Source organism: Aedes aegypti, chromosome 3 (assembly GCF_002204515.2).
Source record: "Aedes aegypti strain LVP_AGWG chromosome 3, AaegL5.0 Primary Assembly, whole genome shotgun sequence".
Lineage (NCBI taxonomy): Eukaryota > Metazoa > Arthropoda > Insecta > Diptera > Culicidae > Aedes > Aedes aegypti.
Window position 1 is genome coordinate 185,336,420 of NC_035109.1, and position 12,414 is coordinate 185,348,833.

The 12,414-nt window shown below is 36.8% G+C and overlaps 1 protein-coding gene across 3 annotated transcripts in view; it reads left to right on the forward strand.

The window, feature by feature from the left end:
* Window positions 1–8,302: 8,302 nt before the first annotated feature.
* Window positions 8,303–12,414, forward strand: part of LOC5577356 (monocarboxylate transporter 14) — a 137,953-nt gene continuing 133,841 nt past the window's right edge. Inside the window, exon 1 of one of the 3 annotated variants that reach the window (XM_021850302.1) lies at window positions 8,303–8,452. The gene's annotated coding sequence lies outside the window, so the exon portion shown is untranslated. The remainder of the gene's footprint in view (window positions 8,453–12,414) is intronic. The other 2 variants (XM_021850301.1, XM_021850303.1) reach the window with 2 other exon arrangements.

The following is a 12,414-nucleotide window of genomic DNA, read 5'->3' on the forward strand; positions in this document are numbered from 1 at the left end:
CGCTTCCAATTTGGAGCTCTTTTTCTTCCTGTCAGTGCAATGTTCTTAATGTCAGTTCTAAAACCTCATTTTTTTTTTAACTTCCAGGGATGATTATATTTGTGTAACCAATTTATCGAACTTTGATTCATCTTCATAATGGCTTATCGTTTTTCTTATTTTGCCATTTGAATTCAATTTCCACTATGGCTCACCTTATTTTTTTTTGCCATTTTGTTCAGAATAAGCTCATCTTGATTTTTTGCCAATTCATTTTCAATTTTCGCATCCTTCATGCAGATAGGCTCATCTTTTCTTTTTTTTTGCCTGGTATAACTAAATGGCTCACCTTTTTTTTTTGCCAAATTCAACTTCGAAACGGCTTATCTTATTTTTTTTGCCGTACTTTTACTAGTACCGAAATTGGTTTACACATGTTTGGGAGTTTTCGCCATTTCTTAGAGAATTTTATACTTACTTGTTGGGAGCGTTTACTACGCCAATGTCGTAGCTCCGAGACTCCATTTTGTGCCGAATATTTTCAGTTTTCAGCAAAACGCGTGTTGTCGCTTCAAATTTATAACACTGAATGAATCACTCGCCGTAGTAGAGTCTGCAAATCGATCAGAAGCTGAGCGTCACGCTTGCCTGCTTTTGGCGCTCTTCAAATCTCCAAACACGCTCAAATGTTTTAACCCAGTGGCAGTACAACCTTCATACAGTGAAACAGTATGAACAGTACAACCTTCATACAGTACAACCTTCATACACCAACAAAATGTGAATAAAATTTTCCGTTGATAATCTTGTTGAATCGGAGTTTGATAAACAAATCGCGTATACTCGAGAACCCCAAACCACAGAGAACAGACATGGAGGCTCGAACAAAATTTTATCTGAACCATGTGTAAAGCTTCGAATCAACCATCAGCGCCGCCAACGCAGACAGCCCGACATACAAACTCGTTTCGACAACACGATGTCACTAGTGAACGTCAAAATGCATTAGCACACAAAGTAACGCTAGCGACAAGTGGCAATTTTTGATATCGACACTAGCGCCAAAGAGTAAAAAACGGCAAATTTGTAGCGTTCTCAATCTGACGACAGCGCCGCGTAACAGGAGCATAACGACATACTTTGAAATGACCAGTACAATGCTTTACACACGCTGACAAGAAAAGATGAACGTCTGTTCTCTGTGCCCAAACTGCACTTATTTTTAAACCGAGTCTTGCGTTAGCCGCAAGCATTATTTTTTTTGTTTTTCAATATATCTGACTTTCAGTCTTTGTGCAATGACCCATCATATATCCTACATTCCATCTACAAAAATAACTATTTTTAGTATTCTGTAGTAAATCTAATTTGATTTATTTACCTTGATTTATTCTACGATGCCTGACACTGTTCTTTTTTTCTCATGGTACCTATATTTTTGCTTACAAAAATAAACATGGCGGTTAAAAACACAAGTTACCAATTGTTCGGTAAAGCACCGTAGCACTAGGTACCGAAGTACGGTAAACTTTTACTGGCTACGGTGAATCTAAATGGTTTATAAGTTTTTCGGTAAATAACATGACGACTTCGGTGAAAACAAACAAATATTCTTTGAATTCGCCTAATTGTGAACGTTTTTTCGGTAAAGCTCGTTTGAAATACCGAAACATCAGTTGAATATTTATTTACAGTACGCTTTCGGTAACAAAATTTACCGAACAACGAAAGAAAAACTAAGTGTGTATGTTATTCCTTCATTTCTTTCTAGACTCCCTACGTTCTTGTTACAGAAACGGACCAGGTTTTCTATCCTCTACTTTATTTTTACTTTTAGTATTCCCTTTACTCTCTACTATATATTAACAATAACCTCTCATTTCACACTAGAATTGGACAGAATTGTTTCATCTGCCTGCCTCTCATTTGCAGATACTAACAAGGGCTCTAGTACCTTTGTAGACCGCGATTACTTTTCGAGTTCTTTTAATCTATATTTGATTAATGTAAGTATGTTTTTTTTTTATTTGTTATGATAACCTATTAATTTTAAACTTTTTACAAGGTCAAGGAAGCATTATTCATTATAATTTTCAATCTATACTGGCATCTGTACTAGCTTCAAGTTATTTTTTTAAACGATTATGATTTACACATTCTTCAAAATTAAAATACCATCTATATTTACAATTAAATAAATTGTCTATTAATGCATTAAAAATTGTGCATCTGATCTATAAAACATAAATTATAGGAAGTTTTGTACCGATAAAAGTTTGTAATGGGAATAACCATATAACAGTAACGTTAAAACAATAAATATGACAATTATTAATTATCAAGAAACATAGGCAATTTCTTCTGACTTAGGCTAAAAACTTTTGACTGGAGTGGGAATCGAACTCAAATGTCTTGGCATCAATATTAGCCTCGATGACTAAAATGTCACAAATTAATATAAGAATGAAAAACTCACATGATCTCATTCAAAATTTAATTTAATGTTTTGATCGCTCTATCTTTTTATAGTTATGCCGTAATATACAATTATGGTAGATTTCTTATAATTCATACAATATTCAGAATTATATTGTATATATATTGTTTTTACTATACCCTTATAGCAACTCTCCGAATCATCGTTAATATTAAAAGCATGTCAATGTTAATAGTATAACAGAAATAACCGCACCGTTACCTATTTTTTCATTTCTATACTTATGACAAATTTCTATGAGCTAAGTCTTGTAGGGTTTCAATGCTAGTAATGGACCCCTTAGTAGCTGAAATTCATTCTAGACGCTTTTCCGTAATGATATCTCAGACGCATATACGTTTTGTGAAGTCTAACAACACATTCAATGTCTTCACTTCATAGTACGTCTATGAAACATACAAAATCATTCGATTTTTCCAGCGAAATATGCATTTGAAAAACTGTTGTCCGAAAGCATATTATGGACCCTCCCGGGGTCCATAATACGATTGTTTACAAATTTGACGTTGCGTATTATGGACCCTCCATTTGATTCCCATGTTATCCGGCTCGCTGCCGACGAGCCTATTATGGACCCACCTGGAAATGCGTATTATGGACCCTCTTGTGTGGTTTCATTTACAAAATTGTTCAAATATCTGTATTTATGCGTCTCAAACCAAATATTTTGCCTGAAACTGCTGACTAACAATGTAATCGAAGTTCCCCCGGTGGATTTTCATAGAAATAAAGTTGGTTTGAGTGTTAATTTTATGTTTTTCTGTAGGGGGTCCATAATACGCAAAGGGTCCATAACCGGCATCGACTCCCTATATTTGTTTTTCATTCTTAGTTTTCAATATAAATATGTGTCTTTCAAAAAATAATCTTTTTTATCGAATAAACGGCAGTTGCAGTGGCGCGGGAAGTGAGTAGGACAGGTAGGACATGTCCTACGCACAAAAATACCTGGATGGGACAGTCAAAGGATTGTCAAACCCATGATTCAATACGAAGTGACATCATTCATACAGAATTTCTACAGCCAGATGTAAATGTTCTTGGATAAATTGCCATCAGTGTTTTTTGAACTTAAAACTTGAACAAATTACTGGATTGCATGGAGAACTATCATTAAATTTCTAAAGAATCGTTTAAATAATTTATATATTGATCCAATATCAATAGTATTGTATACTGAGCACTCGCATCTTAAACAAAACTCGCTTGTTGTACACAGCACTAGCGTAGTATTGCTGGAGATTCTTAGGGATATCTGCAGGAAAATGACATGGATTTTTTTTTAAATCAATGAATATTTTTTTTACATAATTCGGGATGATTTTCTAAAAATAATCCTTACGTAACATCTGATGAAACTTGATTGAGTTCTAGAGTAATCCTTGATTACTCTTGAAAGTTCTGTGTAAGAACTTTTAGACTCTCCAGGAAATATTGGATGATTTCCTGAACAAATAGCTATATTGCTCAGAAATTAGATTTTTATCTTACATAAGCTTTACCAGGGGCTCTTCTCTACCGGCTGCGACAATGTAATAACTTGAAATTGCGTCTGTGCGAGCCAAGATTAGACTAATAACTTACCGTATATTTGTTCCTTGGTTTCCATACTGAATTTCTCTAAACCTGTTTATCAATTCAATAACATTTCATTACTTGTTCACATTGTCCTGCAGAAATTCATTGAAAATTCTCTGAAGAAATTTGTATAGGGAGATTGGAGAAATTATTGGAATAACAAAAGTATTATCTAGTGTGAAATCTAAAATAAGTTTTCGAAATATCCAGTGAGATTGTACTTGAGAAATTTCTCGAGAAATTGTTTGGAAGAACAGCAGCATTAAATTCAAATCTCAATCAATTCGCTCTCCCGTGAGAGCAAACTCATTGGAGATCTGCTTCGCAAATCTCACGCTTGAGATTTTGATGCAAAATCACTTAATCAGCTCAAACCGTAAAAAATGATTCAGTCGCAAAACCCGTCAAAAACTCGTGAAACCCGAATGATGTTTTTTTACGTTAGATTACTATAATTTTACCAGACAAACAAAGATAAGCCATAGTTCCAACATTGAATACACTACTTTTCATCACATGTTGGATACATGAACCACACTGCTTAGTGAATGAAACAATATCCAAAAAAAAATTAATCAAATATATAGCACAAGCACTACAGGTCTGAATTTTGGTAGCCTGAGTAGAGTATTTCTTATTAGGATGTATACAATGCTATATAAACACAGTAATAAATTAATAAGCATTGGTTTGTTGAACAGATTGTAAATATAGCGATTTTGTGTAGATTTGAATTTAGGAAATTCATATTATGATTATCAACTGCCCAGAGGCGCGTCCACATTCAAAACCATGGGTAGGACAAACGTAGGCATTTTTTCATATGTTTTTTTTATATGGAGGTCCAGAAAAGCATTCAAATTTAAGGAACCCTTGAAATTCACCAGTTTACTTAGACATATTTTACAAAAACTAGAACAAACTGCGAAACTCATCAGCCATTAACATTATTTTCTATTTTCTTGATGAAAACATCAAAATTCTGTGAATCTGTCTATTTTTTTCCTTGGATTCTTCGGATGATTTTGAAATAAAGATTCCCGAAGTATCTTAACAGAGCTTACAGCAGGGCTTACACACTCAAACAGACTTTCAGAGTTCGGTAAAGCAATTTACCGAAACAGACCGGTAATTTCAAATATTACAGTTGTCTCGGTAATGACCTGCTGGATTACCGAAATTTGTAAATCAATCTACGGTATATCGGTGATATCGTCCCATTTTAACGAGTACGGTAATTTTATTCACCGAAAATATCTGTAAAACGGATCCAATACCGAGTTCGGTAAAGTATTACTGAACCATCAGTAAATTTGAACTGTCAACTCCGGCCTCCATATGTTTTTCGACAGAAATTGTCAAATACGTAGTGCAACGCAATCCTCCTGAAAGGCGCAACGTAGGCGATGGGCTACGAAATTGGTGTATTAATTCATCATAATCCATTCGAAACTGTTGGTAAGTATCCTTCGGTTCCATGCTTAGCAAATGGAGACAGTTGTTTCTATAATTTCGTTGGTGTTTTCCTTCCAGAAGCAAAACTCAACTCCTCTTTCATCGAGCGCCATGAAGGTCGGAATCGGGATGAGAGGACTGGCAAAACGTGCGGCGCTGGTGGGAATATTATACTACATCGTGTAAAATGCATTTAGGAATACGAACGAATATTTGAATACAAATCGCATCAAACGGATAATGTTTTTTTGTTTTGTTTTTGAAGGATGCAATAGCTGGGGAACGAAGCGGGGAAAAAATTACCGATAGATCGGTAGGTGGACCTTAAATTTACCGAAGCGTTCAGCAATTTTTGACGTTTCATGGCACATCACAGTTTACCGATCATTCGGTACTTTTTTCGTTTACCGAACGCATTACCGACTGTTCAGCTGTTGAGATTTCGGTAAATAAATTACCGACGTCGGTGATTTATTCTAAGTGTGATATATTCTTCACTAACAGCCGCAAAATGATTGCAATTACAGTTATGTAAAATTTTGATATACGGGTAGTATCTGTTATTACTGTTATTTTGCACGGTTCATTCCAATTGATTCCCGTTTATTTGGGGCCGGAACATGGTTGTCACTAGTCTTAATATTAAAGTTAACATTAAATGACATTCAACGGAAGCTTTAATTGTTTTTTTCTCCTCCTTTTTTTCTATTTGAATCATATAGAGCATTGAAACAATCTTAATAACGTCCTTTTCTGACAGTTTAGTGTATTTTTTTATAGTTTTAGAATTTTGCAAAAATAAAACTCAATTAGTAAACTCCGGTTGAAAATGATACTTGTTAGAAAACATTATTGATAATATTTAATATCCACTTGCAAATAATCTTTCAATAACCATTTTATAGTACAATCAATCAGTACAAAAACCAGTTTTGAGAATTCTTCGTCAATTTAAATCTTTGCAAACAATTCCTATGAACACACTACCTTCATGGCGTCATCTTGCAATGTATATCCAAAGTATTTTCATATTTACCATTCCAAATCGTGCCCTTCATCCATCTTGGTTCCTGTCTGATGCGCCTTGTCGGTACTGTGAAAGATTTGAAACTGACTCCACGTTGCATTTGTTTCCGGCTTTCATGTCTCCATAACTTCGACCCAAATTTTCAATACAGAGCTTAACCGGGCAGATCTTACTGTTCTTTTCCTCCTTTTTTTGATACTATTTTACTCTCGTCGCCAATGTAGAGACACCAAAACACGTCTGATTTCAATGGTGTTCTAAATAACAATATTTTATTCCAAAACTCTTATGTCACTCTCAACATCCATGGCCTACTCTTAACAGTTCGATACTACACTGTAGAAAGTAATTTAGCCAAATTGTGATTATCAAATTCATGATTCTACTCAAAATGTGAATGGTTCCTTACTATAACACCATTCTTTCCGTAACAGTTTCAGGTGGTTTTACTGAAAACTATGTCTATAAATCTTTCATTGAGTGTCCTCTGTAAATAATGTTTTAAAGATCTATTTTCAAATAAAGTTTAAGTTTTGAATTTATGTTATACTTGAAGTAATTTGATGTGAACCACTTTTGCGATCTTCAGGTTCTCCTGGCATTATTTCGGTAATATTTTGATGTATACCCAAGTAACCGCACAGCTGTATATAGTTGCATCAATATCACTTTATATGCCACTATAAAATGTGGCATATAAAGTGATACTGCATTACATGTCTCATTGATGCAGTATTGAAGTGGAAAAGGGCGCTATTAATGTGTAAATTCAGCTATGATTCATATGTGTATTTTGGTTCCTTCCTTTGCTGGGATTCGAACCCAAATTAATTGTGAGATTTTTTCGATGACTCGAGTATATAGCATATGTTATTCATTAAATATGGGGTCACTGAATCCGAATAAAGTCTCAAAAATCTTACAAATTGTTGATAAATCAGTAAATTTTGGAATTGAAGTTTGTGAAACACAGAATAAACCATATCAAACGCCTAAATGTAGGCAATGTTTTTTGAAATTGGCAACCTGTTCACGAAAAGAACAGTTATTCTGTCGAAAATGAATTTTTATCCTCAATGCAAATTCTGAACTGGGTTTAGAAAACAAATCTGGAATAAATGTTATTAATAGTTTATTTGAATTGTGTATTTATATGGCCTTGGTTGTAGTCGATTGTTTGGAGAAGAACCCTTCAACAGTTCGTCAAACATTTTCAAAAAATCCTGTTTTTCTATGGTATAATTATTTAAAATTTCAATTCAAATCTAGGTAAATCAAGAACAGCAAGCCGACAATGCGAGTTAACAGAAATTTTGATACTAGAAATCGAATTTTAGCTCTCTTGAGAGACTATACTCATGGGTATGGGAATGATCAGCTTCCCCCCACTGATCAACTACACCCAGAATTACGGTACATGAATTGGTTTTAAAGTTTTAAAGCTATCGTTGTTTGAAATTTTACAAATTAAGTTCGTCACAGTCCTTATTGTAGTTCATTTTTCGAATGTTGTTTCGATTCATTAGATATCGCCATGCAATTTAGTGTCGGTGCAAATCAGCATGAGCTTTCGAACCAAACAATGTGCGAAAGCTTCTCCGCTATTCCACCTCCCACTTTTCCACGGGTCGGCACGAAAGAGGAAAAAAAGGGGTGACGGACGATTGTTTGGAGTTGCAGAGAAACGTCAAAAGAAGGTGCAAAACATTGTCAGGGAAAACAGGTCCTATGATTTGCACGCTACATACAACATAAAAGTGAGCATCTGGCTGGTTCAAGTGCTGAGTGTTGGTTGTGATTCGGATATTTATGATGCAGTAGTTTTGTTTCTGCATCACAGTGCAAAGGACACAAGTCGCGTTCGAGTACAAAGTATTTCTGTGCTTCAGAGAATGGTTTAATGCATACAGTGCAATGTGAGTGTTGCGTGTTTAAATTGCAATTTGATTTCTCAGTCTGCGGTTGGACTTTTCGTCCATCGAACGGAGCTGGTTTATAAATATTTGATGTGCAGTTCGGGTACTCTTTGCACAGCTTATTATATTGCTCAAGTTTCAGGCGGTTGTGTTTTGCTATACAGTTGGATTAAGTGAACTAAATTTGATGTTTTAGATATTGTACATAAAATGTGGTTCCAAAATGCTAGAATATCATTTGCAAAAAAAAAGAAGAAAAGCCTAAATATAGGCTCTGTTCGTTACATCAAAAGCTTCAGGATGATAGGCCAGAAAATCGTGTGATGCCAAGGCAAGTGAGCACTTTGTTCGACACGCCTCGGCCTCGACTCGGCTATCGATTTTGAGTTTGTGTTGCATTTGTGGAAATGAGAGCCGTTCGATGCAGCTACGATAGTGTGTGTTGTGTATGCTAGGGTGCCCCGAGTTAAGGAAACGTGTCTTGAAAGCTCGATGTAAGGAAAATGGTGAATAAGTGACATACAAAAACGTGGTTTGTCGGTTCGCTCAGGAAACCGTTGTCGGAGATGTCGTTGATCAGCGGAAGCATACATTATGACTGCACTTGAATAATAAAACATCGCTTCAGTGTCTATGAAAAAGAATTTGCTTCTCAGTTCATTGTTCTAAGAGAACTTGCAGCTTTTCTCACTTATTTGTTTATAATTTTGCATTCGCATAACATGTGACAGGAACAATTGTACTTTTTGCCATTAGAACAAAAATCTTCAGGCCCCTAAAAAATCAAACTTCAATTGTAATTTTCTTTAAACTATATAGTGTCTACAAAGCGGAATTGATTAACTTGAACTAGTTTTTTTTGCTCAATTTGATCTAACCATTTCCATTGTTTAGCTTTATTAAAACAAAATCTAACGAACAATTTACTTTTCATCATTAGTTATATATCAATGTTTATTTGTTGTTTTTGTAATCAAACAGTTATTAATAAAAAGCAATAGTTTTCGACGATCAAATCTTTAGAGAGATCTATTTCATCAATTAGGTATCAGGTTGATTCAATGTTGTAAAATATTAATATTATTTGTCAAGAATGAGCTGCAGTCCGTATTTTTTTTGCATGGACGTTTGAAGTTTAAAGTTTTTTGTTTTGAAGCCCCTCCTTCAAAACGAAACCAAGAGATTTTTTTGGTGAAAAATTAATTAATTACTCATAAAACAGAGAAATAATCAAACAAATTTACCGGTACAGATACCGGTTTTGTTTTGTCACGTACCGATTTCTTCATATGTTAGTGTTCAGTACGTGTATCGTAGGTGTCAAGTCCTATTCCAAAGACATACTATTCAATTAGGGGTACCTCCTTCCCGTTCGCTAACTATATAGAGTTTGCAATCTAAACTTGGACTGTTAGACAAGACTAACAGACATCAACTAAGAATTTACCTGGCCAGTGGCCACGTCCTAGCGTTGGAGGTTATGATTAGCTGGATTAAGTTTGTATTCTGTTCTTCTTGGCATTAACGTCCTCACTGGGACAGAGCCTGCTACTCAGCTTAGTGTTCTTATGAGCACTTCCACAGTTATTAACTGAGAGCTTTCTCAGTCCGTAGTACTGCCGAAGGCATTTCATCCGTTGTCCCGACCTGGCTGATTGGCTGTGCTCTCAGCGCCTTTCAGGTGTTCGTCGAAGTGCTGCTTCCATCTTTCGATAACCTCATGCTAGTCCGTCAAGTTGCTCCCATCCTTAACCCTGCATATCTCGGCTCGCGGCACGAAGCCGTTGAGCTTCTGATAAAACTTAGTGTTTCTTGAGACCGGCACAGCTGTTCCATCTCCTCGCACTCCGTCTCCTCCAGGCAGCGTTTTTTCTCCCGAAAGAGGCGGGTCTGCTGTTGCCGTTCCACGTTCTGCCGGGTCCCTTGCTGCAGTATGACCGCCCGCGCTGCATTCTTCTCCTCCAGAATCTGCCTACATTCTTCGTCGAACTAATCGTTCTGTCGACTCCGTCCCATGTACCCGACGTTGCTTTTAGCTGTATTTTTGATGACTGCTTTCACTGTTCTTCAGCAGTCCTCAAGAGTGGCTTCATACAGCTCACCCTTTTCCGGTAATGCAGCCTTGAGGTGCTGCGCGTACGCAGTTGTGACATCCGGTTGCTTAAGCCGCTCTAGCAATGCGTCCCACTCGGGTACAGATTGGGTACCACTTCTAGTACTGCATTTGGTCCTTTGGTAGTGCTAAAGGTATCCAAGTTTGACAAATCGCAGTACACTTTTCACGGCATTCTAGATTTTGCTCCTTTACCCCATGTGTCATAAAATTTTGGGCAACTGCAAGGAACACAAGGAGGAGGTCACTCTACGCACTTCATTCTGCACAGCTGTGCCTTCAGAGCGCCAAAGTGAGCTAAGCGCGCCAAACGTGTTATAAATTATAGTAGTAAGCCATAAAAATTCAATGAACTGGAATTACAGATAATCGTTCTCAGCAAGCATTGAGATATGTATTATTCTTTCTTCATTGTCTCGCCCTGACCTGAGAGAGACTCGCGAAGAGGAAAAATATCAACGTCATATGCAGCCCAGATTCCCCTCTCACGAAACGTCAAATGCAGCCCACCGTTTTTAAGGCTGAAAAAGTGAAAAGTATTGTGTTCAAAGTAAACTGTTATTAAAAACCTCAGTCGGCGGAGCAGTTTTTTCCAAAGTTGCAGATAAATCTAAGTAGAAGATTAATTATTTCTAATGTCTGCTACGTTTGCTGGCGTGGAATTTCACTCAAACGGCTATTTATGATTCGATGTGATGCAAACTCAATCATTTTTTGCTGAGAGGTTCATGTGAGGTTTTGAACAGCATGCGCATAATTAGTATAAACACAAAGTGGAATAAGAAAAAAACTCAGCAATCACAGAAAAAGAAGACCGTCTTCGCGAGTCTCGTCTCAGGCCCTCACCAGTCCAACATGTTCTAAGTAACCGTTGGATACTCAAATGTATTGTAATAGGCCTATTCACATGACGTTCAAAAACAGCTGATCGGGAAGCTCTTTGACAGTTCTTCTATGAAAATGACAGTTTCGTGTATGCACCGGTCCTCCACCGATGTAAACAAATGCATAGACGGACCTGTCACATGAAAAGGCCTATGTGGACACTCAATTGATCTTGGCTACTGTCAAATGCAATAGGTGGGATAGGGGTTGTCATATACGTGCTCGCTCTACAAATTTGAGATGCTTTGAATCTTTAAGATTAAAGCTGAGTATGCTGTTTCGCTCAAGAAAAGTAAAGAAATTCCTTGACTGAATGGGTCAAGAAATTTGCTACAGAGAGCCCCATTTGAAGTGACATTTCTTCTCAACTGCGTACTGCGATCAGAAAAATGTGATTTTCTTGACCATTTCTTGGGAGAAATTTTCCACGCATCGAGATAGGCGATTCCTTTTCTTGTCAGTAGCAAACCGGCCTTAAGACTTCAATGGAGAGATTTAAGGAATGGCTCAATCAATTTCCACGTCACAGAAACAATATGAAGTTTCAACGGCTATGTACGGTGACGTGGTTAAAGGGAAAAGCGTGCACTGTAAGCTTGATTGTAAGAGTGCAATTCTCATGTGTGTACAGAATGCAAAGGCGTTACCCTTGGTCAGACCCTTTTCTCCCGGGAACACCTTACGGTATTTATTCGGGGAGAATTCTATGTTCAACTGTTGAAATGCGGAGAGGCATTGACTATTTTCCTCCCAGATTTTCCTACATTGTTTTACCCGTTTTCACTAATTTGACGTTTGAGCGGTGCCGAATTCACTGGTTTCCATGGTCACATAAATAATACGGCACCGCTAAAACGTCAAATAGTGAACTCGTGCACTGGTCCATGGACCAATGCACGAGTTCATTATCTGACGTTTGAGCGGTGCCGTGTTATTTACGTGACCATGGCAACAAGTGAATACG